Genomic DNA, 26590 nt, shown 5'->3' with positions numbered 1-26590 from the left:
TCTCACGAGGCCCCTGACCAGGCAGAGGATAGCTCCTGTCAGAGCAATGGATTAGCATTCAGGGGCAACATTTCTACCCAGGAAAACCAATTGCATCAGAGACAATTGAATTGTCCAGGCCTTCAGTATGGTTTTGTTACCAATATTAAATTCAGTGAGGATCTGCTTTGTCACAGAAGAAAAAAGATGAGAGCTGTCAGGACTCCAGTTTTATCAAAAGTCCAGCTACGGGGGCTCAGTTCTGGACCAGCTGGCAATGTTCTTCTCAGCTTTGCCCTGAGGAAGTAGCCTTGACATGAAACAAAACAGAAGACCCGTGGATTTAGCAAGACCAAACAGCAACAGTCTTTTAAAGCTTTGCCACTTAAAATGTGGTCCCTGGGCCTGCAGTGTCTGTATTCCCTGGAAGGGTGTTAGAAATGCAGACCGTTGAGCCAGACCCTGATCTGCTGAATTAGAATCTGCCTCGTAGCATAGGTGATTCCTGTGCACATTCAAGATTGAGAGGCACCACTTTGAGGCACAGAGGACCACCAGATTCCAGATCTGTACACTGGGAGAGGAGAAGAAGGAGTTCTAGCAGATAAAAAAAAAGTTGATATGGACTAAAGGGCCATGTCACTTAGCCAGACTTTCTAGACGGATGGCAGGAGCTTTCATGGATCCTGGCCTGGACTTCAGTCTCTTCAGCCACTGACTCACACCGAACCTCCAGCGCTCCTTTCTTCCCAGGTTCTCCTAATCTCAGCATCTGCCTGGGCCCCCTGATACCTACCTATTCTCTCACTTACTACCTGGCCTCTTGGCGATGGACTCTTGCCAGTGACCAGTCTTACCCCGGCCTAGATTCCATCCCCACTCTTACTTCATTTTATCTTTGCTCTCTCCAGCCTCAACTCCGCTGCCTGGCTCTTGGCAGTCTACTCAGCTCTTGGCAGGTTAGACCCAGGTACCTCCGGGGCTAAACAGAGCCAGGTCATGGCATGCCACACTTCGATAAGTGTTGGAGCAGCTCACAATAAGAACTGGTGACTTATTGTTTATCCATGCAGGAGCATTGTCCAGAAATTTGCTGAAAATGTACTGTGGGTTTTAGGGCACAAAGCAGTTCAAACTACTGTGACACAATGAAATAGGGAGAAGGGGATGGGATGGTGACAAGAGAACCAATTCAATAAAATATAATTGACCAGCATCATACACTTCCCTTTGCTCCCTATAAATATCAACTCCAAGGGGCTCTACTGATACCCATCCAGTCTTCACAAAGATTCTCTTTACCACCACTTCTGAAGTTCATTTTAGCCAAATTTTCTAAGGACTTATATGCCTTTTCTGAGTACACATTATGTGCCATGCTCTATGTCATCACTCTATAAGCATTAAATTAATATTCATAACAAATTTAAGTTATTAACTCCAGACTTACCAGTGAAAAACTGAAGGTTAAAAAGTAATTCATTTCAGGACCCATGTCGTAATTACAGAACCACGGATGTGAACTTGAGTGTCTGATTTCAGAGCATTTTCTCTGTTCTTTTTACCATGTCTTTTAATTTTATCCTCCCAAAATTTATACACTTTTATTATCCCTTAAGAAAGAAATTAGGGCAATGGGCAGAGAGAAAGAAGGGAGGTCTAGGAGACATTTATTTATGCTTTCATTTATGTTACTTTTTTTTCTTAAAAGGAAAACCTCTGGAAAACCTATAGTTTCTCAATATAGCATTTAATGCCTAAGTACCAGAACCAGGGAAAAGAAAATCAGGTCATGATAGACGTTTTTATAATTCCATTTATAATGTCATTTCTGATGGAGATATACTCATCCCTTGTTCTTTTACTTGGTCTTGATATGAATATAATTTCAATGGACAGCCAGCATGAAAAAAAAAAATCAAGAATAAAAATTCTAAATAATTGAAGTTTGAAAATGGAAACTAATGATTGAATGCATCCAATTCTCCAGGTCCAGCATTCTGGATACTTAACAAAGGAAAACTATTTTCTTCCTTCGCTTCTTTGAGTCATAGGGCTCCCTTTTGGAGATCACAGTCCAGTAAAGTAATAACCTCAAATTGTGATGAGTATTAAATGATCATTGAAAGTAGCAAAATCTTGATGTTCAAAAGGACAGAACACAAAGCACAATGGAGAGAACTCTGCTCAGCAAGCAGAGGGACTATGCCTTTGGTTCATTATAAATCAGAGATCAGCCTGTCGCTCAACTGTTTCAAATTAGGATAAGAACAATGTTGGTCTCCACTGTACTAGTATAAAAAGTAAAATCGAGTCTCTCTGGATCCCTGTGACAAGGCAACCCATAATCCTGAGAACTCAGAGGGCTCTGCCTCAACGCCGCATCAGATCTGAGCCAGAATTTACATTGTTTCCCACAGTGACCTGATGTCCTGGGGGGTGGGGCGCACCTGGACCAACTTTGGGAATACAGCTAGTCAGCCATCTGATGTGTGAGCAAGTAATTCTGTGTTGGTCATAAAGATGGAAGCATCCTGAAGAATTACAAAGTGAGGGTGGGAAGCATGCTTGATTTGATCTCAAGAATCCCTTTGCAACAGGTTGGTTACATATGTCTACCTTTAAATTACTAGGATGATATATTTCAAGAGAAAACAGCATTGAAGAGACTTTAAGGAATCGGGGTCATCCCATTTAGGGTATGAGAACACACAGGCCCAGAAATGGGACGGAAGAGCTCCTTGTAGGCAGCTTGCTAATGGCCCCACGGGGACTGAAGAGAAGGTCTGTGTCCTGAGGTGGGCTTTGTGCCCTTCTCTTCAGCGTGACACTCTTGAGTGCTTCTCCTATGTCACCTAAAGGATTAATGAAAATGGGATGTTTCAGAAAAGACCGATGTCTCATGGAATCTTTTTCTTCTATAAATACTTCATGTGATACATGGGTTTTGTTTACTTAAGAAAAACTGATAAAACCTGATCTCAAGCCCCAAATCTACTTTAAAAAAGAAAAATTGCTATTGCACAGCAAAGGTTTTAAAAGCTAGTACAGCCTTAACCGGTTTAGCTCAGTGGATAGAGCGTCGGCCTGCGGACTGAAGGGTCCCAGGTTCGATTCCGGTCAAGGGCATGTACCTGGGTTGCGGGCACATCCGCAGTAGAGGATGTGCAGGAGGCAGCTGATCTGTGTTTCTCTTTCATCGATGTTTCTAACTCTCTATCCCTCTCCCTTCCTCTCTGTAAAAAAATCAATAAAATATATTTTTAAATTTTTTTTTAAAAAAAGCTAGTACAAGGGGGTTATATAGCAATTCACTAGAAGATTGGGCATTTTTTAAATGGCCTTTACTGTCATCTGAAAAAAAAAGTTAAAGACAGGAATTTATTGTCTACACTTAAGACAACAGGGTTGTTTTTCTGATAATTTCATTTAGCAGTGGCGTATTCCATACACAATGACTCCAAGCAGCCTGTCTCAAGCCTAGCTTGAGAAGCAGGGACATATAGAGAGTGTTTTAATTTGGTGGAAGGTTGATTTTTTTCACTTTTATTAAATAAGAGTGCTCTGAGGAAGTGCTGCCTCAGCAACGTCAAAGATTCAAAAACCTTAAGAACACTGTCACCCACATATCCAAGGCCTGTTAAATACCATGTGCTCAAGCAAAACTGAAACTGAAGCTGATTATATCCTCGGGGCATTTCTAATACAGACATCATCTATTAATTCGCAGACTGATTGAATTCCTTATGATGATACATTTCAGGTTCAATTAGTAGGAACTAAATTATCTATAGTTTCTGATGATTAATTGCTCATTTTCTTTTGAAATTTGAAATTTCAAAGGAAGACAGATAATGAATTTAATTAAAATTTTATCTTCTGCCTTTTATTATGACAGGCAAGAATAAATGTATATATGTGATTATTCTAATTTCACTTTAGCTCTCCAGAGAAGTTCACAGAGTGCCTGAGGTTATCTGCAAGGAATATAATATGCCATAGCTAAGTTTTCTCAGTCATACGGTCTATGAGTTTTATTTTTCACTACCAGAAGTTTCCTTACACTCCTCTAATATGTACCCACTTACACATTCTACCTTAAAATATTATCCAATAACATTGCACTACAGTGTAAGAACAAACAATAAGTAATAAAAAAATTCAATTCCTAAATTTGAATTGGGCACAATATCTACAAAAAGAATAAGGCTGAGCAGTGAAGTTCCAAGCCATTGTTCCATCTGCAAACTCATCTAGCATTTCTCTGTGCCTCTCATGGAACTAGAGGAAAGCATGGATTTTTGTTTGTTTGTTTATTTTGTTGTGTTTTTTAAAAATATATTTTTATTGATTTCAGAGAGGAAGGGAAAGGGAGAGAGAGATAGAAACATCAATGATGAGAGAGAATTAAGCATGGATTGTTTTAACAAATATTCTCTGTAAACCTGAGCTGACATTCTGTGATCATGGGGAGTATAAGAAGGATTGCCATTGAGGCAGTATGATATTCAACTCAGCTTTTATGTGAAAAGTATGTTATTAATTTATGCCTAAATACTGAATAAAACAACCCAGGTGGACTTTCTTTCTTTGTTTCCCATTTTCTCAATCTCAGGCTGAGGCTCTCCAACGTTTAGGATTGTTTTGATCCCAGGTATAAGGAGAAGTAAGAAAAGGAAATACCGTAACCATCAATTCATGGGACATGTATCTACTGAGCATCTACTATAGGGGATGTACTATTGTAAATGAAAATGTTTCCATATATATCCTGTCATTGTCAAACTACTCATTTTCAATCATTAAATAGCACCACCAAGGTAACACACACACACCCACACCCTTCTCTCCCGCCTGCCTCCCACCCTTAACACCCACCTCTCACCACCCCACCAAGTTTAGCACTTAACACTCCCTGGCTCTTTTCCTTTTAGTGAACTACTTTGAGAATTTCTCTACCAGGTTTTGTTCCCTTTTCTGGAAACTTAATAAATGTGAATTTGTTTGACAATCTCTTATTGCCGTTATGGGTCTTTCTTTTATCATTTAACTCTGCGTTAGTCTAGTATGCACATCTGAGTCCCTCTCACAAGCACTTATTATTACAGTAATTTAGCATGAGAGAGGTTGTATAGCAAAGTGGCTAAGAGGCCTATTATGAATCCAGGCAGCCGAGGCTCTTCTACTTATGCTGGAACATTGGGCAATTTACTTAACCATACTGCCCCTTGGTTTCCTCATCACACATGGAGACGATGCTAATATCTGTCTAATTAATTGTGAAGAGAAATGAATGGGTATATGAGAAGTTTTTAGGTGTTCTATTTTTTAGCAGACATGGACCAAAGCAACTAAATGCTGTATCCACATTGATTAAGAGTAAACACACACACACACACACACACACACACACACACACACACACACACGCTACCTGGGGATTTTGAAAAATAAGCAAAAGCAGAAGAATCATGAGGAGCTAAAACGTGGAGAAATTTTAAACCACATGAGAGTGAGTTTTTCATTTTCCTTTCCGTTTTTCTTGTGGTTTTGACCTGAAAGCAGACCTTAATTTTTCATTTTTATTTTATTTTTGTTTTGTTTTTTCACATACACCATAAAATTCTGACAGATGTAAAAGGGTTAAAATCATGCAAGTATTTTCAGAACGTAATGTGAACCTTCAGCATACGAGGGTAGGCAAAGAAGCCAGACTCAAAGGGTATATCCTGTGTGATCCAATCACATGGCATTCCGGAGAAGGTGAATTACAGAAACAGAGGGCAGATCAGTGGTCTCTGGTGGTTGGAGAAGCACAGCAGACATTGCCCATAAGGGGGTAGAACATCGAAGAATTTGGGAGGATGAACTGTCCTGGACTTTGATTGTGATAGTGAATATATGACTGTTTACCTTTGTCAAAAATTCTAGAACTGTACATCAAAATGTGTGAATTTCACAGTGTAGGTTTTAAATAGTAAACATAAAACAAAAATATTAGAAGATATAGCACGTTGTTAATAGATATAACTAGCATTATTAATATTAATATTTACTATTATTAGACATGTCTAGACTAATGGAGAAGTACCCTAAAAGAGGTACAATTGGTCTGCTTTGATAACGACTAATGTGAATTAATCAAGAGGAATGCAGAGACATAAAAGGAAGCAAAAAGAAATCTGCTCCATGAAAGACTAAGAAAAATAAATTGGGAAAGAAATATTAATTTATAGGAGCTAAGAATACAAATTACTAAAATTTTTTAAATCTTCACCCAAGGATATGTTTCCATTGAATTTTAGAGAGAGGAAGGGAGAGAGAAAAGCATCAATGTGAGAGAGAAACATTGATTGGCTGCCTACTGAATGTGCCGCAACTGGGGATTGAACCCACAAGCAAGGCAGGTGCCCCGACCAGGAATGAAATCTGCATCCTTTTTGGTGTATGGGATGATGCGCTGAGAAACTAAGCCACCTGGCCAGGATCCAAATTACTACGATTTCATTGATAAATTCAAGTTTGAGCCTAAAGGCATTGATAAATAGGGGCTCCCTTGGGCTTGGGGTTTGGAATAAGGAAGCAGTGGAACAGGCTCTGTGGAGAGACAGTGCCCAGCATCACCTGTGCATCCACATCATAAATCAGGGGGTGTACCTAAGGTTATAGGGAAAGGGATGCAGTGTGTTCTGGGAATTGAGCACCCTACACCATTGGTACAGAGCCAGGCTTCTGGCTCTGAGAGACAGAGCAGCCAGAACCAAGGATACATTCAGAAAGCCAACCGGGCTCGGACAGCTGATGTGACTGCAGCCTGGTGCTCATGCCACCAATAACCCAGACACCAGTGTGGAAGCAAGCAGCACACTGTGCCAGATGTCCACTTCCGGGGTGTTTTTGTTTTTGTTTTAAATAAAGGTAACAAGATGGAGTAGAGGATAGAGGATAGAGGATAGAAGGAAATAGCCATTAATATAGGTGGCTGGGCTTTCACTGGCTCAGTGTCAGGATCACAGATGGAGAACAGGAATAGTACCTGAAAACAAAACAGAAAACAAAACAAAAAAATCAAAGGGGGTAAGATAATAATCTCAGGAGATACCTCAGTCTGCTTCATGGAGGAGATATCTGATCAGACTTTAAGAGATATGTACTTCAAAAATGTGGGGATCGATTAAGGGAAGGGAGAGAAGAGAGGGAAAAGAAAGAGGGATGAAAAAAAAAAAACAGGGGAAAAAATACTGAAAATGGAGGCAATGCAGGCCACGACAAAAAGCCACCCTGTAGAATAGGCATAAATAACAGGAAATGAACTAATGTGATGGGAGCAGAGTGCGCTGGAGAGGCAGCAGGATGTGGGCGCACTATCGCCACGTGGAATCATTCCTGCTTCAGATGTTAGAAGGGAGTTTGTAAACCACGGAACAGAACAAGCTGGGAGATCCAACTTCCTGGCGCTATTAGTTCACAGCTCCATTCAATTAAACAAATATAGTACTAATTGAGCAACTATCATGCCTAACAGCATATGAAGTGTTGTAATTCATTAATATGTCGCTATGCCCTTAAGTGGGGTTGACAATCTAGAGAGAGAATCCAAAATATCTACGAGAAAAAAATAGCTTGAGTACCAGGATTTGAGGTTTTGCCTCCAGGGTACAGAATCAATAAGCACAGACTGTTGCAAATACTAAACTCTAAAAGTTTACTATTTGCAACAGTCTGTGCTAAATATTATAATATATATCCTCAAATTTAGCTTTGTTTCCTTTTTACTTTCTTCTTTTCTTCCTTTCTAGAACTTAATATATCTAGATCTGCTACTACATAACAGTCAGTGTGTCTTGTCAAAAGACAAATAAGAGAGAAACCACATTGCAAATGGGATCTAGAAATTCTGTTTTAGAGATGGGTTTATTGATATGGAGAACGATGAGAAAATTTGGACAGATAGGGAACAAGTTAAGGGGCTGGGACTTTACTCAGCCCTCAAAACTTTAAAACCACTGTTTTTACACAGAGCAAAATATGACCCCTGAAAATTACAATGTATAGAGATTAAAAAGACTTGTCATTTGGTTGAGAAAATTCCTCTGAAAGAGGAAACAGTAAAAGTTTAACTTCATGCCCATTGGCCCCAGGGGCCAGCTCATTTGAACATAGGTGATTATCCAATGTGGCTGGAATATTACCATTTCTATTTATCTCCTTACTTCTATGTTCCATGTTGGTCTTCTTTTTCTTTTTTCCTTGTTTTTCTTTTTTAATCTATTTTCAGTTAAGATGTCTAATTAGATTCCAAATTTGAAACACATCTCTAACAGAAAGCAAATGGCAAGAGCAGTAATTAAGGGACAGCTGTCTTTTGTCTTTCTGGGGATGAAACAGGCTTTTTTCCCCCCTAAGTTATGAAATCCTACTGAATTTTTCATGATTTTTTTTCTTATGTTTGAATAATAGTTAACTGAATTGAAAGATACTGAATTGATCTTAAATAGTCAATGCCCTTTCCATCACAGATGCTAAGCACCTTTCTTCTGAAATAAGTATAGGTTAACTCTCAGACTCTGGGCCTTGAAACGTTTATTGCTGCAAATACAAAATCTTCGAATTATATATCAAATCAAATCATTCTCAGGTGCCACATAGGCATTATTCCAAGTCATTTTGCTCACTTTAACTATTTTTTAACTTATGAGAATTTTACAAATCAAGAAGAATCTGCCTTCTCAGTGGAAAGGAATGATTCAGAGCAGCTGAGATGCAAACAGTGTTTTTTTGTGTGGTTTTCCTTTGTTTAAGAGAACAAATATTACTAATATTGATATTGAAAATTACTTAGTAAGCTCTTACTCTAGTGCTCCCTGTTGGTACTTAAGGCTCTATTGTCACATGTAAAGTATAATTAGACTTTGAAGCAATTCACCATATAATTCACATCATGAAAAATCTTCTGCCTGAAAAAGCTAAACCATTGAAGCAAACAGACTTTTTTTCTGGCTTGAATTATCTAGATTCTAGAAAATTATCTATTATAATTTAATGGGCAGAACCATAAAATAAGTCAATTACTTTAAAGCAGGCCAGCCTCAGGATTATAAGGAACTTCTTAAAATACATAGTTCCAAGAAAGAAACTTTTTAAATATTTCCTAATGTTAACCTTGGCAATAACTTTGCAAATTCTCAAGTAAAATTATGGTTCACACACATACATATACACATATGTATACCTATATCATATACGTATTTATTTTAGAACTTCTCAGAACCTTTAATATGTTAATGTGCATCTAAAGCTCCTGAGACTGTTAAAGTATTCAGATATTTTCAAACTTTCTTGACCCCAAACCATTTTATGCAGAACACATAATGAAACCAGTGTCCAGAGGAATGAACACATTTGAGAACCTCTTTGCAGAATAATAACACATCTACACCATGCTTTAGCAGGAGATGAAAGAGGGTGGGGTTGGGTGATAGATTTAAAAGCATCTATATTCTGGGGACCAGTAGAGAAGACCAGAGAACACTGCACTGAAATGCCAAGAGCAGAAAGAGGCCAGGCAGAGCTCGTCCCTTACCATGGCCATTAAGACCCTATGGCCTAGGCCAGTTCCCATATTCATTCTCATCCTATTTTCCACCCAGCTTCCTCCTATGTCTCACTCTACCTCTGAGACTTTGCTACAGCTACTTTCCCCCTTTTTCAATCATTTTATTTATTCAATGCTGTTTCATATGTCAGGGACTCTCTTCCTCATACTTCAACTCTTAGATCAATCAATGTCATCTTCCAGAAAAATACTCTGTGTGTAGCCAGTCCACAGTAGACTCCTCCCTTGCCACCCAATATGTTCTCCCACAGAACTCTGCTATTTCTCCTTCCAGCATTAATCACAGTTTTCACTCATACACTGATACCTGCTTGTTTATTTCATGTCACCTCCACTGTAAGCACCAGAGGACAGGACAGGATGAGGCCCATCAGATTGGTCAGTTCTGTAAAATCACCAAATACCTCACAGAGGACTGTTTGCCATATAACAAGCCTTTAATCAATATGTGCTGATTTAATAATAAATACTAATAATTACATTTATGTCTAGGCCTAGCCTAATGAAAACCCTTGACATACATTGATTAATGCAGCGGTTCTCAACCTGTGGGTCGTGAACAATGAAAATACATCCTGCATATCAGATATTTACATTACGATTCATAACAGTAGCAAAATTACAGTTATGAAGTAGAAACGAAAATAATTTTATGGTTGGGGGTCACCACAACATGAGGAACTGTATTAAAGGGTCGTGCATTAGGAAGGTTGAGAACCACTGGATTAATGTATTCATAGAAATCAATCCATCTTTAGAATATGGTCAGCCATTCATAACACACAATCACACATATTGTAAGACAACAAACTTGCAAAATATATTTTTAAGTAACAGGGGCTATAGATTGAATTATTCATCCATCTGAATATTATGTTTCAGTTACTAAGATTAGTACCTGCTCTCTTGTTGTATTCCTCAAACTGCTCTGCTCTTCGGTTTTGCTTTGCTGATTTCAGAGCTCTGTGAAGGACAGAAGGGCACAATGTTAGGGCCAGTGTTTTACTGGGAAGTTCTCTTACAAAAGCATCCCTAGCTAACATAACATGTTGGTTATGCCCATCGTTCCAAACTTGAGGACTTACATCATCGGCGTAAGATCCATGGAACAGGGCTACTTCTTTGCATGCCACATGAACCCGCTTCATTTGCTCACAGAACACCACCGGAAGGAGCTATAGCTGACCCTTATTTATTTGCTTACATGAGCCAGCACTGTTCTAAGTTACATGGATTAACTCACTTATTCCTCATAACCACTGGAAAGTCCAAGGTTACCTCAGCAGTTCCAAGTTAGGCAAACCCTGCACATTCCAAAGAAAGGCCTGTCATCAGCTCCTGGAAGATAAACTCTGGAATAGTCTGCCTGGTAGAGGTTTTGTATGCCTGGGGCTGTGGCCTATGCTGTCCCACTTTGACCAGATATGTTTATGGTGAGCACCTGTGTTTTGCTTGGGGGAGCTGGAGTCTGAAGTCGGAATAGCTGAGGTCAACCGTCCAGTCCTGCAAGCTTATGTGACTGACCCCTAACAAAACTACAAGTGACCCCCAATAAAACTCTAGAGACCAACGCTCAGTTCAGCTTCCCTGGATGACCACACTTCATTCATCTTCGCAGTTATTGTTGCTGGGAGAATTAAGTACATCCCCATGTAACTCCACTGGGAAAGGACACCTACGAGTTTGCAGCTGGATTTTTACTTCATGTGTGTTTCTATTTGCTGATTTGAATCTGTTTCCTTTAGCTGCAATTTACAACTATGGCTATAAATATAACAGCTTTTCCGAATCCTGGGAGCTCTTCCAGGAAATCACCCAACCTGAAGGGATCATGGGGTGTCACCAGAGGAAGAAGGTTCTTTGAGGTGTCACAGGAAAGAATTCAGAGACACACACAGGAAGAGTTCAAGCATTGATGGTAAGATTAATTAAAGTGAAAGTACACTCCTGGAGAAAGAGAGCACGGGCAGGCTCAAAGAGCAGCTGCACTGACCCCTGGGGTTATGCTCCTTTTATTCTCAGATGTATTATGGAATTAAATACAAATAAAATACAACACAAAAAATAAAGAAACCTGTAACTATTTGTGTGTTTTATGGAGAGGTCAAGTGTACTTCTGAAGCTTAAAATTTCTAAAAAAATTTTAGAAAGAAAATGCCTGGCAGATTAGACTATGTTAAAAAAAAAAAAAAAAAACTTACCTAATAAAAAATAAAAAAAAAGTTTAAACCAAAGCAGATTACAATTATTTACTACAAATGCAATACACCAAAAATCTACCCTATATAAATAATAAGTACCAAAATAACAAAGGATACTTCACAACTTATTAATGAAGAAACAACTTATTAATGGACATATGGAAAAATGTCCAACTTCATTAGTACTCAAGGAAGTGACCATTAAACAATGACTAAAAATATCTCATCTAACAGATTGGTCAAGAAGAAAAAATGTTCATGTTTGATGCCATTTTGATATTGCTCTGAGTGTCACTCTCCTACAACTCCTAAGAGCTCTAAAAGTATTCCTACCCTTTCCCAGAAAAATCTTGGAAACATTCTCACCACATATAATTTACACAAGGTGCTCATTTCAGGCACAGCTCAGTTTAACAGCCTCTAAACCATAATAACCTTTAGGAAAGTGACTCAAATATTCATAATGGCATCACAGGTACCATACCTAGGACATAGGAGGAATGCAATAAATGTGTTAAATATATCAATGAATTAATGGGCTTATTTCTTCATTATAAAAGTAAAAATATGGTAGTCTTCTCAAAAAATGTTTTCATACCCTTTGATCTAAGATTACTATGCCAAATTCTGAGATTATATTCTAGGGAAGTAATGCTAAATGTATTTTTTAAAGTTCTATACATAAAGAATTAATACAATATATTACTTAAAATAGAAAAATATAGAAATAGACTAAATATAATAGAGAAATGTTTGAAAATATTGTTATAACAATTTGGTGAAATATTACGTCAGCATTAAAAAGAAGAGTTTAAATTTCAGATTTTTAAAGGCTTATTCCAAAATGTTAAATGTGAAAAGCAGGACTTAAAGTTGTGTATTTGATCTATAACAGGCATAGTATGGTGGTTAAGACTCAGCATAAAATCTCACCTTCACTAATACTTAACTATATCTCCATGAACAAGTTACTTAGTCTTCTTAAGCCTCAGTTTCCTCATTTATAAAATGGATAGTGACAATATTACCTATATTAAAATGCTATTTTCATTAAAAATCAAATTAGATGATTCAAAGTGTTAATAGTACCTGTCATATAATAAGCATTCAGGAATTACAGCTATAGCTGATATTTAAACTATTAAACAGAAACAAAACCTATTCAATTCAGATAGTCTCTAGAGTCTCTAGCTACTAATATATCAATGCGTAGGCAGTAGTTTTTGTGTGGTAGATTTTTAGCTTTTTGGAGTCTTTGGGACATATCCCCTACGTTTGGAAAATATCCCACCTTACAAGTTTACACATCACTAGGATGGATGCCAGAAATTGACTTCTCAGTCTTCATTACACATAAAGAGCCTAAGTTGTCCTAAAGGGGTATGTGTTGAGAATGTTTGGGTGGACGTGTAAGACCTGGACTTTTCTGATAAGATAATGTTGTACAAGGCTTCAATTCAAAAGCACGTGCTTCTCAGAATCTCTCTGACAATCCATTCCAAAATCTGACATCTTTGCTAGCTCCCAGAGGCATTGGAGGCACAGTATGGACCATCAGGCCCGCATCAGCAGTGTGGGCGGTGGCACCTGTGCCAGCATCAGTAACTGGGTGTGCATCCTGGAGTGGTGCTCACATGCGTGTGGTTACACTTGGAGCTCCTGAGCCAGTGGGTGGGTTGCCTCCAAGTCTGAGCTTCTGGTCATTAAGACTTTAACGGATTCTATGCACTTTTGCCTTTAGCAGCCCTTTTCTCCATCACACACACACACACACACACACACACACACACACACACGTGCATATAATTAGAGTTTATAACTGAATTTATATAAAGATAGATATAATAATACTATGTAATAAAATTTTTCAACCCAATATTTTTTTCTTCAGATCTTAAAAGAAATGAAAATATTTTCATGGGCCCATAAAAGCATCGCAGGTCATTGGCATTTTGTCTACTGTGCCTGATAGAAAAGTTGGCCCAACTTAATGTTTTTAGATTAATTCCTTTTCTCTTTCAACCAGCTTGAGTCTATTCTGTTTGTAGCTATGAACACTGATGATACAGATGGCGAAACTACAGTGAAATTTTTATTTTTAAAACTTTTTCAAATTTCTCCAATACTTTAAAAAAAGCAAGTATTACTTACCAAAGGGAAGATGAGACGTTAAGAAAATCTGACTGGTGAATGTCACCACCAATTTATAGCATTAAATGACAGTTTACATACATATCTCAGAATCTCAAGCCAGAAGGGGACTGCAAAGATCATTGTGATCAATTACCTATCTGTCATTTGAATCATCTATACCTCATATCCTGACCAAATTGTCACATTCAGCAATACTGAGCTCAGTAGCTCACTATCTTAGGAAGAAAATGAGATATTCTATCTCTTCATAGCTTTGACTGCTAGAAAGTTATTCTTTAATACTAAGTCCAATTACCTATTTCTGAAACTTTCTTTCCCCCCCCTGTATTTGCAACATCTGAGTATTCTTCATGCTCCCATTTTAGATATCCCATATCAGTGCCTTGGAATCATTGCATAGCAACCCAATTCAAAATATCTTTATATCTATTCCACACACTTGTTACTTTGATTCTGCATCCGTCTGTTATTTCCCTGGGTAACCTGTTGCTCCAACGCAGAAATGTGAATTGCTAAATCAGAGGCACTGTATCTTCTTTCTCTTCAGATCACAAACTCATCATTTCTTTGACTCCCATCAAAGGAAAACAAAATTGCACTGGTCCATAGTTTTAAATGAAATTTGGATCTCAATGCAAAATGTAAATGTTAATGTGTTAGAAGGAAAACTCTCCTACTTCTTTGTTTTTCCTGAAGAAGCTAGCCAAAATGGAACAGTGGACATTGTACAAAACTGGGAATATAGAAATACTGATTCTAAGTATTCTAAGTCTTGATTCTGCTATTAAATTCCATGTAATCTATAATATTCAGATCCCTCTATCCCTTTAGGAATAATATAGACTCAACATTTTTGATGACTTGATTTCTAATAAAGAATTCAATCCCTATGTCAATAGGTATACAAAGAAAGTAAAATTAAAATAAAACTATTGAGCAATATCATGTCACTTGTATATAAGATTTGGCTTTAACCAATGAACAAGAGAAATATTAAGTGTGATTCAAATCAAAAGTACACCATCATTAGTTAGCCCTTGATTGCCATGAAGTCTGCATTTTTTCTGTTCTTAGAAACCAATAGACCTATATGTTCTACACTCACAGATAAGAGTTCTGATCATCCAAAAAAAAAATACAGAAATATTCCATAGACATAAGTGATGACAAAACCTGTGTCTACATTAACTGAAAGTCCTTTCCTCTGATTTCAAAACATACTAGGTTCTTGTATAAGTTGTGGTAATAATAGCTTTTGCAATAATTATGAAATCTCAGTCACTTAATTAATTAATTAATTAATTGATCCAATTTTTGACTGAAGGGGGAGAGAAGGAGTTCTACATTATGAAATCATCCAGGAACCCAGGCTGAGAGAGACCCCACTATCTTGAGGGCAACCTAAATATGGACATCCAGCAAGGAGATTGAAAGAGAAGAGAATGAGAATCATATGGGAGCACTTTATGGAGCAGGTCTGAATGTGTCACATGATCTTCACCTTGGAAAGGAGCCAGGATCTCTGATAGACAGCTGGCCATCTCCATCACAGTCCTCTATAGATAAAGATTGTGGCCCGGTGGTTGAGCATCAATAGATGAACCAGGAGGTCACAGTTCCATTCCCGGTCAGAGCACATGCCGGGGTTGTGGGCTTCATCCCCAATGGGGGATGTGGACAGGAGGCAGCCAATCAATGATTCTCTCTCAACATTGATGTTTCTATCTCTCTCTCCCTCTCCCTTCCTCTCTGAAATCAATAAACATCTACATTATTTTTATTTTATTTTTATTATTTTGTATTGTCTAAAGTTTTAAATATGTCTTCTTTTCCCCCTCTTGAAGCCCTCTAGCCACTCCCACCACTGAGGGCAAGCCCCCACCACCCAGTGTCTGTGTCCATTGGTTATACTAATGTGCATGCATGCAAGTCCTTTGGTTGATCTCTAACACCCCACCCCACGACCCCATCCCCTGCCATTTGTCTCTGGATCAATTTTTGTTCATCAGTTTATGTTGATCATTATATCCCACATGAGTGAGATCATGTGATACTTTCTTTCTTTATTCTTTCTCAACTGGCTTATTTCGCTTAGCGTAATGCACTCAGTTCCATCCATGCTATTGCAAATAGTAAAAGGTCCTTCTTTTTTATAGTGGTGTATTATTCCATGTGTAGATGTACCACAGTTCTTTAATCCACTCATCTGCTGATGGGTACTTGGGCTGTTTCCAAATCTTAGCTATTGTAAATTGTGCTGCTATGAACATAGGGGTGCATATATCCTTTCTAATTGGTGTTTCTGGTTTCTTGGGATATAGTCCTAGAAGTGGGATTACTGGGTCAAATGGGAGTTCCATTTTTAACTTTTAGAGGAAAGTCCATACTGTCTTCCACTGTGGCTGCACCAGTCTGCATTCCCACCAGCAGTGCAGGAGGGTACCTTTTTCTCCACATCCTCACCAGCACTTGTCATTTGTTGATTTGTTGATGATAGACATTCTGACAGGTGTGAGATGGTACCTCATTGTCCTTTTGATTTGCATCTCTCGGATGATTAGCCACTTTGAGCATGTTTTCATATGTCTCTTGGCCTTCTGTATGTCCTCTTTCAGAAAGTGTCTATTTAAGTTGTTTGCCCATTTTTGATTGGATCATTTATCTTCTTTTTGTTAAGCTGTATGAGCTCTCTGTAAATTTTGGAGATTAAACCCTTATCTGAAATAGTATTGGAAAATATATTCTCAATTCAGTGGGCTTTCTTATTGTTTTGTTGATGGTTTCTTTTGCTGTGCAGAAGCTTTTTATTTTGATGTAGTCCCATTTGTTTATTTTTCTCCTTAGTCTCCATTGCCCTAAGAGCTGTGTCTGTAAAGATTTTGCTACGATGTATGTCTGCTATTGTGCTGCCTATAGAGTCTTGTAGAATTTTTATGGTTTCCTGTCTTACATTTAAGTCCTTTAGCCATTTTGAGTTTGTTTTGGTGTATGGTGTAAGTTGGTGATCTAGTTTCATTTTTTCCATGTATCTGACCAAATTTCCCAACACCATTTATTAAAGACTGTCTTGATTCCATTGTATGCTCTTGCCTCCTTTGTCAAATATTAATTGAGCATAATGGCTTGGGTCCATTTCTGGGTTCTCTATATGTTCCATTGGCCTATATGTCTGTTCTTATACCAGTACCAGGCAGTTTTAAGAACTGTCGCTTGGTAATATAGCTTGATATCTGGTATTGTGATCCCTCCAACTTTGTTCTTCTTTCTCAGGTTGCTGTGGCTATTTGGGGTTCTTTTTTTATTCTAGATGGATTTTTGGAGAGTTTATTCTAGATCTTTGAAGTATGCCATTGGTATTTTAATGGGGATTGTGTTGAATCTATAGATTGCTTTGGGTAGTATGGACATTTTAATGATGCTGATTCTACCAATCCATGAACATGGTATGTTCTTCCATCTGTTTATGTCTTCCTCTATCTCTTTTTTCAATGTCTTATAGTTTTCCAAGTACAAGTCTTTTACCTCCTTAGTTAAGTTTATTCCTAGGTATCTTACTTTTTTGGTGCAATGGTAAATGGAATTTTTTTTTTTTTCATTTCTCTTTCTGTAGGTTCATTATTGGTGTATATAAAGGCCATAGATTTCTGGGTGTTAATTTTGTATCCTGCTTCATTGTTGAATTCATTTATTAGGAATAGTAGTTTTTTGATGGAGTTTTTGGGGGATTTCTATGTATAGTATCATGTCATCTGCAAATAAGGCCAGTTTTACTTCTTCTTTTCCAATTTGGATGCCTTTTATTTCTTCATCTTGTCTGATCACTATGGCTAGCACTTCCAGTACTATATTCTCTCTCACGATAGATGTTTCTATCTCTCTCTCCCTCTCCCTTCCTCTCTGAAATCAATAAAACTATTTCTTTAAAAAAGATTGTGAGAGTTACTGAGTACGAGGCAGAGTATATACATTTGTCTATACAAATCCCAGATGCCTAAAGAATGAAGTAGGTAAAATGATTTGGAATTAAGGGTTTTGGTAAAGCTGGCAGCAGAAATAGGTGAAGACAAGAGGATCATCAGAAGAATGTGGTGATTACAAGCTGCAAGTACTTCAGGGAGGACAGCCAACAGGGGTCCAGGAAAAATGTAATCCTGGATCAGAAGCATCAGAAATATCTTTAGGGTCAAAGTAGTAAAAGAAAGGGAATTTCTAGGGGTGTTATTTTTACACTCATAATAAAAGATCAAAATACTCCTCAGGCTGACCTTCAGGACATTTTATGATCTGCCCCTTTTCAGTCTCCTTTGATAGTTCTCTACATACATTTGCCTCAGTGATTCCGAAATGACTCTTGTTCTGAGCTTCTGAAAATTTCTTCTACATGCCAGGAAGAATATTGTTTCACCTTGGCATTCCCATATTATTTATGTTATTGTGGCTTGTTATATAGTTATTTATTGTATATCACTACATGAATCTATTGGTGTGTTTTTTGTTTTTATACTACCATACATCTTTTTCTATAGTAAAAGGTAAAATGTTATTGAGTAAATGTCTGAAAAAGTAACCATAGTTGTTTTTAAACATTCTGCATACTAGAATTCCTTGGGGACTCAAGAGTCTCAGTCAGTATAACTGGGGTCTTCTGCATTTTGTAAAAGCTCCTATTGAGTTGGTTTCATTAGCTTTTGGAAAAACGCAAGACTAAATCTGCTGACTCTCAGGTAAAACTATTAAAAACTACATTTCAGACAACACAATGAGCTCAGTAGTTTTAATTACCCGCACATAAACTGACAGGCATATGATATAGCACTGGAAGTTTTTGAAAGAACTGAGATCCATTTCTTAGAACAAGTAGTTAAAACTGCTCAAGAAGGGAACATCTATTCCATTCGGTGTGGTCATGAAAGAGATGACTGCGAGGAGCCGCAAAGTCATAATCTTCACAATAGCATTACCTTTAGTACCCTCATGAGGGTGAGGAAACACAAGAAATCGTTAAATATTACAGAAAGAGACATATGGCAGCAATGTGTAGGTACTAGTTGGGAAATCTTGTTAAATTAAAGTAGAGAAAGTCAATAGCCTACAAGAATTCTGGTGATTGCTTACCAAACCCCTCCTACGAGCCCAGGAAAAATGCATGCTGTGGATGAGAACCATAGGCATGGCTAATACAGGGAAATAACGATGTTATTGTCAGGGAAAAGTACACAGTGTTCCTTGTTCAAACTTCAACCAGCTCTATCAATTTTGAGCTAATATAGCTGTGAAATTTTGCTCTTTCAAATGGTTTCATGAACAAGCAGTAAACTGTACCAGTCAAATGCCACACACTGTCGCGTGTTACAAATCATCTTTCAAAACCTGGAAAGACAGGCAGAGTGAGGATGACAAGGAAACCTTCAACATAGCCTCCAGATCAACCTTATCTAGGAAACAAAGTGGTGGTTTTTTTTGTTTTGTTTTTTACCAAAACAACTTATAAGACTATCTTTCAAGGAATGTCAAAGCAGATAAAAGCACTTTTTTTTTTTTCAATATATCAAAGGAAAGGAGACTCAGTGAACTGGTGATTATGGCCCTTCAAAGAGAATGCTTAGGAGTTAGAGTTCTGGAAAAAAGGAGAGACTACATCTGACAGGCTGCTTTTTCAAAATAAAAGATTTTAGGAGACACCACATATTCACCCCAAGATGGTAGATTAGACGTGCAGAATAAAGTAAGTATATAATAATCTAACCACAAAAGTTAGCATTTTTGATAATGTATTATGATCAAGGCCTATGCCTAAAAACACTGTCTCATTATCATTCTTGCTTTAATTGTTTCTAGATTAGAAAGGCTGATTGAGGCCCTAAGCACTGAGGCCAAAAGAAGAAGGTCAAGAACTAAGAATAGATTTTAAAATTAATAATAAAAACTGTGGTAAAATATAAAAAAATAAAATAAAATAAAAAGAACAGACCAGAATAACTTCCCCTAATGGAGATAGATCTAGGCAGGTTTTGAGATATAAGCCTTTGTAGAGTTCATAATGTGAGCAACAGGGAAACCACACCTTGAATATCTAGATGGCTCTAGAAAGAAATTTCAGAAACTGGAGTTATATTTGAGCAACAATGACACAAAAATCGGTGTCAAGAACTAAGAATGCCATTGTGTCTGTTTCAATGTGGCTCCATCATTGTAGGTGACAGGAAGTCTGGTGTTGCAGTCCCGGGACCCGTGTTTTATGCTGGAGAAGCTCATCCAGCCCATGAGACCCCCGTCTCTGCCAAATCTGCACGGTGTGACATCCGTTAGTAGCATGAAATCAGCCGCAGTGAGAGTATTTACACCTGAAAAATGGGCAAACTTGAAAAATCAGGACCTCTTGTTTTCTTTTCTTTTCCTTTTTCTTTTCCCCTCGAGAGATCCAGTTTGCCAGCACACCAGCACCCTAATGGAACACGTCAAGAGCTTTGTGAACTATGACTCCAAAGAAGGAAAAATTTAGAGGAGACACACTAAAGAAAATCCAAGCAGGAGGATGATACAGCTCATCTGGGCCTGCGTTAGATTTCTCTAATCAGATGACAAAATACCGCTGAGATAATGCTATCCCATTCTGAGAGGTGATGATAAATAACATTTGTATGACTACTAGATGCTTTCGGTATATCCAGAAATAGATGACTTAATATGTCTCACTCTAAGAGCCACTCAGAAGAGTGTGTTAGAAAATCACATGCCTGGACCAAAATCAAAAAGCAAGAAGATACTCAGATGCAGCAAACTGTACCTGTGCTACGTGAAGCAGAGAACAAAAAGAGCCAATTTAAGAAGCAGTTAAATGATTTAATCTTCATCTGAGCCTTCCTCCAAAATGCGAGGGATCAGTATGGGGAATGAACATTAGAGTTGGATCATTCTCCTTTAGAAAACATGATGCAAAAGAAAATATTTCTATTTTCCCTAAAGAGATGGAAAATACTTAAGGCCTGAAAAATTGAAAAAGGAAACCAGAAAAATAATTGTTAGAACATATGGTCATCACTAGACTGACTGCCACAACCACTAAGGAAGCCAATTCTACCCAAGCTTCTGAGTGGACCCTCCGAGCTGAGACTGAACAGAATGAGAAATGGAAGGAAGAGAAATTTCAAAGTTTAACTTATTTGGGTTTAACTTCATATATTATTTCTCCTTTGTTAGTGGTTTTATAGCATTTAAAAAAAACTAATTACATATTATTAGAGCATCTTTAAGTTGTCATATGTTACAATTTCACAACTTTGATAAAATATATTGAACATGTAGCTAGGCATGAAAAAATAAAAAAACTGAGTATATTTTTAGCTTAGGGCACAGTAAGGTTCTGGAATCCATTAATACACTATTCTAACCTAATTCAATGTCCTTTTAGAGTACTGCTGTCCAATAGATGGTTCTGGAAGGTGCAGATATGTTCTAATCTGTTCTTTCCTAGGGTACATCTACCAGTTACATCAAGCTATGAGCACTTGAAATGTGCCTAGTGTTACTCAGGAACTGGATTTTATTAATTTGACTTTAGTTAATTTGAACTTAAATAGCCACTTGTGGCTAATGGCTACTATATTGGACAATGCAGCTTTACAAGTAAAATTAAATTCCCCACCAGCTTAACAAAGGAGCAGTATCTTTCTTAACTTTGTAAGTAAAGAGCAGGACTTCCTATACCCCAACAGTGTCTTCTTTCATAGGGGCCAGGCTCAACTCTGGTGAGCCACAGGCTGGTTGTTAAAGATTACGAGTATTAAAAAGAACATGGCTGAGGTGCAAGGGGCTTCCATCCCTCAGGGCTCTTATTTCTAATAGAATCACACTAGAATGGCACTCCTGCCTTTCTCCTCCCTCCCCACTCACTTGAGCTTCTCACTCTGTTTTAAATTAGAAGACATTGTGCATTCTTTTCTGCTTCCCACCTTGTGGTAAGCCTATAATAGTGGGCTCTGTCCCATGCAGGAAGCCTGCATTTGTCCAGCTCTATCTGATTGGGTGGCCAAGTTTAATTCCATAGTGAAATATTGAAAGCTCAATCTGACATCAAGTATGCCATATAACAATCAATATTTTATCAGTAATACAGCTGTTATTTAGAGCTCCATGTGTTGGATTTCGGTGCCTACTAATCACTTCCTTCCAAAACATGGAGGGGAAAAAAAATAATAATTTATTGACCACCCCCTCCTTCCTCAGAATGTTAACACCAATATTTCTGATCATTTAATGGCATCAGAAGTAAAAGGTAGAATCTGTCTTTGTGGTGAACTCTATTTGTTCTGAGAGAGACTACTTGAGTGATACTTTTAGGCATATAGACAAGCTATGTGTGTATTAGTTGTATGAAGGCCAGAGGCATAAGTCATATAAAAGTGCTTTGTACTGAGATGAAAGCCTTTCCTGACCTTCTTACATTGGTCCAATCTTGCATTATTTGCTTTCACAGCATCTATATCTTCTCCTTTGTGAAACAGCATATCTTAATTTGTGCTATTCATTAATGAATAAAGTACAATTCCCACTAGATTGCAAATTCTATGCTTCATAAGGGAAGAGACTACACTCATCTTTTGATCTTCATTTCATTTCCAGCACTTGGTAAAATGACTGGCACAGAGATAATATGCTCAATAAATGAATAAAGTAACATTTTATTTGAGGACATAAAAGATTACTTTAGTATGAGCAGAAATTATGATGTAAATTTAATTTTTGCCTTCTTTTCTACATTGTCCCCAGAAATGAGGGTCCTGTAAAAGGAGAACTCTTGTTTGGAGGAGTATAATAACCTCTAAGAAGAGAAAACTAAAAATGGTCATAATGACAGGAACCAATAATAACGACTGAACTCATGCTATGCTTTTGCTTCCATTCCACAGGTCAATGACAATAGAGGTAGCTAGATTATTCAAAGCACCTAATCACAGTGCGCAGGCCAGGAAAGCAGCCTCCATTTGTTGGGTGTCATTATGGTCAGACACCATGCTGAACACTCCAGAAAATGTGAGAGGGTAAGAATGGTTTTGTGAGCCAGATTAATCTCTACCACTTTGCAGAATACCTCCTTCTCATGGCCATTCTTTAGGTTCCTAGAGCAAAGGTCAATAAGAACTCTCTGTGAGTGGATATTACTAATGACTCACTTTTAGATTTTCCCTTTTGCGTCATAGTTTCCAGAGGTCCCAGCCAGGTTTGTGAAATCGAGATCATGTCCTTTTATGGACTAATGTAGAGGCTGTGGATATATTTTGCATCGAACTGGAAAGCAAGAAGCTAAAACAGGGTTGATACAATTATATGATTAGAGGCAGTGGGAGAGACACCTGGTCTAAAGTGATAGATGAGCAGCAACCAGAACAGATCTGAGGGATTCAAGAGCACTCACTAGAGAATCTAAAAAAGTATTGGGTTTCTTATCATCATATAGAATAAGGCCTCGAGATTATTGCCACTTGGAGATTAAAGGAAAATGTGATATGGAAAAGGCAACCTACCCAAATAATCTGGGGTTGTAAATTAGTTAGAAAGGACTAGGATGGGGTCTGAAAATGAACTGAGACTGCTGCTTGGGAACAAGGAACAGTTTATTAGAACGAGAAAATGTGGTGCATCATGAGAGGGTTACTGTACAAATATCAGAAAATGTTTCCTGCCCTAGAACATCATTGCTGTTCTTAACACTGTAACTTAAGAAGATGCAGAGAACAGCGCCTAAAGCCATCAGGGGAATGGCGTATGAAGGCTGTCATATGCAGTCAAATTAAAAACGAAAATTCTGCTAACTTAAAAACAGAAGCTGAAGAATAGCATCAACATAAAAATGAGCAACTTAAAAATCGATATAACTTACAAACTTAATATAGATTTGCTCAACAAATTTCAATGTATTAAGGCAAAGAAATACGCTTTAAGGAAATGCGATCGCCAGCATTTTATTAACACCAATTAGAAATACATTCCGGAAATATACATACATCTGACAAGAATTGGTCAAATTTATTGAAAACTAAGCCATAGGCAGTTATTAATGGAAACCTCAGATATAGCCTCTCTTTAGGGTTAAAAGCTACAAATTCCAATAACCATACCTTAAGGAATCCAATGCCAATCAAACATTAGAATTAGAAGGGTCTGAACACATCAGCAATTAAATTCCAGAATATTTAGGGGAGAAAAAACAATTTAAACAAGAGCTGATATCTAATTTCTTTAACACATTAAGCACCCTGTCAGTCACCAGTGATTGACACTATACTTTCCCTCCAGAAGACAAAACAGGTTGGGCGCTTAAGGTGTTAAAAAGAAAACATCTGTAGATTAAGGAATTCCTCAGGGAAAAAAAAAAGGTCTTTATTCAGACATAAAAACAGTTGCAATTGGGAGTCTTTTATTTAATTGTTAATTAATAATGATTTCTCTTTTTAAAATATCTATGCCATCAATGTAGATGTGTCACTTGAGGCATAAAGCAGAGATACGGGACTACTCATCTGAGAGCCCTGGCTCTGCATGGGATTTCAGGAGATTAGTGTGCTCCTTTCTGGGGCTGGAAATAGCTTTCAGAGAAGGCATGCATGGATATGTTTTTTAACTTGACACTAGGGAGATATCAAGTTACTTTGGTAGAAGAGACTTTGATCTCGGGCCAAAAGGCTGAGAGAAGAGAACAAAGCAATCAGAGTCCAGGCCTAGTCCCAATCTTCATTTAAATGTTTTTAGGAACACATCACTGGAGTGGAAATTTTCTCATTAAAAAAAGAAAAGAAAAGAAAAACACATGTATTTACATTTCAGACTGTAGTCTATCTCTGAGTTACAAAAAAAAAGTAAATAATAATATTCAAAAAGGGCTCTGTGCTATGTTTAATGTAAACATCATACAGATCAATACTCCCTTGTTGGCTAAGGAAGAAAATAATTTCTTTTTCATAGCATCGTTGAGAGATAACATCTCATTTGACCTTCAGAACAATGCTAGAGTGCATAAAAGCAGGTGTCATGATTTCTATTTTACAAAAGTGAAGACAATCTCTAAGAACGAGTAAATGTATCAATAGCTGCCTATTTCATAATGTCCACTGTGTGAACTGGTTCAATTAGAAGCTCAACTAGGCTGAGAAATTGGGATTTGAATAAATCCATCTAATTCTAAATCCATGCTCTTAATCCCTGTATTTTAAATTTCTTGTCTAAAGTAACACGCTTTTACTACTGGAACAAACAATTAAACTCTTAAACTAGTGTTATACAAATTGCCTCCTATATCCTTTCACAACTAAATAGCCATGTGAATATGGCTAAATATTAGACATTCACCAAACCCTTTACCCTTTGCCCTTTGCTCCTAGGCAAGTGATGGCGAACCTATGACACCCGTGTCAGAGGTGACAAGCGAACTCATTTTTTTGGTTGATTTTTCTTTGTTAAATGGCATTTAAATATATGAAATAAATATCAAAAATATAAATCTTTGTTTTACTATGGTTGCAAATATAAAAAAATTTCCATATGTGACACGGCACCAGAGTTAAGTTAGGGTTTTTCAAAATGCTGACACGCCGCGCTCAAAAGGTTCGCCATCACTGTCCGAGGCCCACACCTAGACTAGCAGGAATCCCAAGCCTTTGGTGTAATTAAGTGCAGCCACATGACTGAGATCTGGTTGATGGAGTGTAGATACAGGCTTCATGGACATATTGCAGACCTGGATTCTGATATCTCTCATGTTCTCCCTCCCTCCCCACTAGCTGCCTGAGGAAGACACCAAGGAGTGCAGAGCCACCAGGGCAAGGCTCCTGGCTCCTACATGACCACACAGAGGGTAATTTCCGACTCACACCAGCAAAGCCTGAGAATCCCATTGGCTTCACATTCTCACCAACATTTGGGGTTATACGTCTTAATAGAGTTAGTCCACATGTACTGACAATTGTGGCTTTAATTTGCCTTCTCCTGAAAACTTATAAACTTTATCATTCATTTTTGACATGTTCCTTTGAGACTATTCTAATTCTTTTCCCAATTTTAATTGGGAAGTTTACCTTTTCCTTATTGTGTGATAGCAGTGTTTATAATCTGGATACATTCTTTTGTTAAATATATTTTTTGGAATACATTTTGTTAGGAATATTTTCTTCCTGTGTGTGGCTTGCTCTTTTGTTTCCCTAATGCTATTTTTCAAATAGAAGTTTTACATATTTATAAACTTTAATTATCAGTCTTCCTTTTTATGGTTTGTGCTTTCTTACCATATATTAGAAATCATTTCCTACACAAGTTCATAAGAATAGTCTACTTTGTTGGCTTTTAGAAGGTTTATATTTTAGCACTTACAACCTGGAATATAGTTCATCTAGTGAGAGCAAGAGCTGATGTTCATTTTGTGACACAGATTTATACAGTTTCAGCAACATTTATTGCAAAGAATTTCCTCAAGGGATGCCTCGGTGCCCATATCAAAAACCAAATGACCATTATACGTAGGTCTATTTCTGGACAGTATTTTGGTCCATTAACCCATTCATCTTTATGTATGCCACTACCACACTGTATGGATTGGAATAGCATAACAGTAACTTTGGTGCATTTTCATATAATTTTAGTATTAGCT

General features: G+C 37.6%; 1 protein-coding gene across 1 annotated transcript in view; it reads right to left on the bottom strand.

Moving 5' to 3' along the window:
* INPP4B (inositol polyphosphate-4-phosphatase type II B) overlaps window positions 1-26590 on the bottom strand; it is a 563351-nt gene that overhangs the window by 291598 nt on the left and 245163 nt on the right. The window contains exon 3 of the mRNA XM_081093135.1: window positions 10494-10558. The gene's annotated coding sequence lies outside the window, so the exon portion shown is untranslated. The remainder of the gene's footprint in view (window positions 1-10493; window positions 10559-26590) is intronic.

This window comes from Myotis nattereri (genome assembly GCF_964212035.1).
Source record: "Myotis nattereri genome assembly, chromosome: 5".
NCBI lineage: Eukaryota > Metazoa > Chordata > Mammalia > Chiroptera > Vespertilionidae > Myotis > Myotis nattereri.
Note: the sequence above shows the minus strand (reverse complement) of the source record. Positions and strands in the feature narration are given on the sequence as shown.